Below are 3,350 nucleotides of genomic sequence, written 5' to 3' on the forward strand. Positions count from 1 at the left end.
GGCTAAAGAGGGGGAAAGTTTTTCTATATTACTATTGAACCTATTAAACATTTCTTTTAATTCATACGGCTCATATTGTTTTTTGTCTTTGTGTGATATCACATCTTTTAGTTTTAACAAATATTGCCTTTTAACGTCTTTATCTTCAATCTTATCTATACATTCTAAAGAAAATCTGTTTCACTAGTAACTACGTTTATACTATTTATCTTACAAATACAGGGACTATCGCATTCACAGTTGTCTATATCACATGAACTATCTTCTGAATAACTAGATTCTATATTATATAAATCTTCAGGGTTATCACTTATTTCTAAATCTGTATTTGTATCGGTGAGAAGCAAACTAACCATTTGCTGTTTTAACTTATCTGATATATCTAGATTTTTTTTTTCTCTCATCTTACACTGCGACTTATAATGTCCTACTTTTTCACACTTGTAACACACTATTTGTCTTTTACCTTTTCTTTTAACTTTATTCTTCTTAGCTGACTAGAAGTGTGAAGGGACAGAGGAAGAGATGAATGTGTAGTTTTAATTGTGGAGTGATAGTAATTGTTAAACTAAAATGGAAAGGAGAGTACAGTCCAGGCAAAGTAATATGATACACATAAGTATAAATAATCATATGATTAACTAAAGAAAATAATAATTAACTAAAGCAAAATAATAATTTGATCAAAGTAATTTTGAATCAAAACAGATGTAAATGATAATTATATAAAAGAAAGCTTTATTACTTATAAGAAAAGAGAGTACAAAGCTTTTGAAAGAGAGCATGGGTAGAGACAGTACAAGCACGCTTCTTCTAAAAACCTATGCCTTTCTCATAGCATACTTAGTTATTTATAGAAGAGTATGGACTTCATTTGATTTAAAGTCCGGATAGCTATCATCTAATAGGATAAACCTTCTCTACAAAAGATGGATAGGCCTAATATAAACAAACAGGTAGGGCCTAATACAGACAAAAGTTGGGTAAGCCTAATATAGACAAACAACTTTACACATTTATAAAGTGACAGAAAGAGTCTAATAAGACAAGCAACTTTACTTGAACATATCTGATATTTATTTGAACTAGATAGACATCAATCTATTTTATTTATATCATAACAATCGTCTTCATGGAGTGGTGAGTAGCTAGAAGTGGCTTCATTTTCATCTTCGTCTACTTGCGATACTTGTAGTGTCTTCTTGAATTCTTCAATTGAACTGGCAGTAGCAAGGGCAGCCTGCCACTTACTCTTATTCGTTAAGAAATCTAGATCCTTGGATTTTTTCGCCAAAAGTAGATGTCTCTTAGAGTTGAAATGTCTTTGAATGGCTTGAACACAGACTTGGATTTGGTTGTAATCTTTCCACCATTTGTTACTGAAAATTAACTAACCTTGGTGCTCCTCTTTCTATTTCTGCCGCATTCTAGACATAAAAACTGAACAGCTCCAAGGGGACTTAGATTTTCTAATTAATCCTTATCTAATAAATCATTTATCTCTTTATAGCAATATTCTTGTAATTGTTTATTTATCTGCATAGCTCTAGATCTGATCCCTGTTTGTAATTACGAAGCTATTGAATTATTGTTGGTCAGCCGGTGTAAGCATTGGTCAGCCGGTGATAGGTGGTCCCAGTAATCAATAGTCTTTAGTTACGATTATTAATTGGCAAAATGAGTAGATTACTAAATCTTCTTTCTAATAATAACTCTTTAAATATTAGTGACCTTAGTTCTAGCCTTAGTGATTTGAATACCCAAGAGATGAATATCGCTCATGTGGAGAATCAGCTACAAAATTGGTCTGTCCCAAAACATGATGTTAATACCATTTACAAAATTGGTTCATTTGATTTTATTTCTAATGATTCAATTAAACAAACCGAACAATCTGTTCCATTAAGCCATATGCATGAAAATATTCAATTATTCTCTCCCCAAGCTATTTTGAAGCTCAAAGAAAAATACAAATTTTTGAATATAGATATGGTTCAAGTTGCAATTAAATCTTTATTTTAAGTTGGTTTAGCTATTTTTATCGTTGCATGTTTACGAGATGCAAGACATTTGAATTTTTCAAACTCTCTTTTAGCTATGATTGAATCTAATTTAGCTAATGGTCCTATTTATTTTAATTGTTATCCAAACTGTTCTCCGTCTCTTTATGATCCAAATATTTTAGATGTTTTAACTTTAACAATTAAATCTAAAAATATGAATTTTTCAAATAATACTAGGTCTATAGCAGTTATATATAGAACTACCCTAGATCCTAGATCTAGACACACTTTAACTAATGAAACAATTATTTTCGAAACTAACACCCAACATACAAAAGTATACACTCCTAAAAGGTTAAAATGACATGAATTAACCCAAGGAAATTCATGGGATCTTCAAGAAATTAATTATCCAGTATCTGTTGACAATGTTTCTACTTCCTCTAGTATTTTAGAAGATACCGATGGAAGTATTCATGTTCAATTCCTTCCTTTAGAAAATCCTACTAAACAAGTATTTAGTTGCAAAAACACTAGATTATCTACATCTACCCGAACCCCAAATATTCAATTACAAAGTGTAGATTTTAATAGATCTATACCTAGACCCATATATCAAGAAGTAGAACGACCAGTTAACTCTTTGCTTTCCTCTCCTGCGAGATCTTTATCTCCTACAAGATCCGCTATGGAACATATATCTCAATTAAATGTTATTAGTGAAAATGAATTTTCAATTAGTAAAGAATTTCTTAGAAAAGAAATGACTAGTGATTATAATTTGGACAAGTGCCATTGGTTTTTTGAAAATTATTCGAAAGAAAAAAGAGATCAGATTAGATAATTATATTACGGTAACATGAATCTATATAAAGTTAATATTCCTTTTTTTTCAATGGTTTTCTATTTATTCTATTGAGAATAGTATAGAATACCCTTTTCAAGAAGTCTTAGTCAATCAAAAGGTAACTAAGGAATGGATAACTACATCTAATGATGTTGTTACATCCGTTCATCCTCCTCTAGAAGAAATTAAATTTGGTCAACAACATCAGATAGTTATAGGTTCTCCTTTTAAGATGATAAATACAGTAGATGATGATAAGAAAAATCATACATTAAAAGATATTAAAAATGTTCAATTTCAAAACAATTAACAAACCAAATACTCAATACAATAGCGTCACAATTAGATAGATTGGAAATTCAAACTCCAGTACCCTATACTTTCCTATTCAAAGACCCTTACCAATTACTAAACTAGAAATTTCAATAGTTAAGCCCCATGAAATACCTGCAGAACAAATAGTTAAGTTAGACAAAATAGAAAACATGTTAAAAAAGATA

The sequence above is a fragment of the Jatropha curcas genome, chromosome 1 (genome assembly GCF_041381405.1).
Source record: "Jatropha curcas cultivar XTBG-Jc1 chromosome 1, XTBG_Jcur_1.0, whole genome shotgun sequence".
NCBI lineage: Eukaryota > Viridiplantae > Streptophyta > Magnoliopsida > Malpighiales > Euphorbiaceae > Jatropha > Jatropha curcas.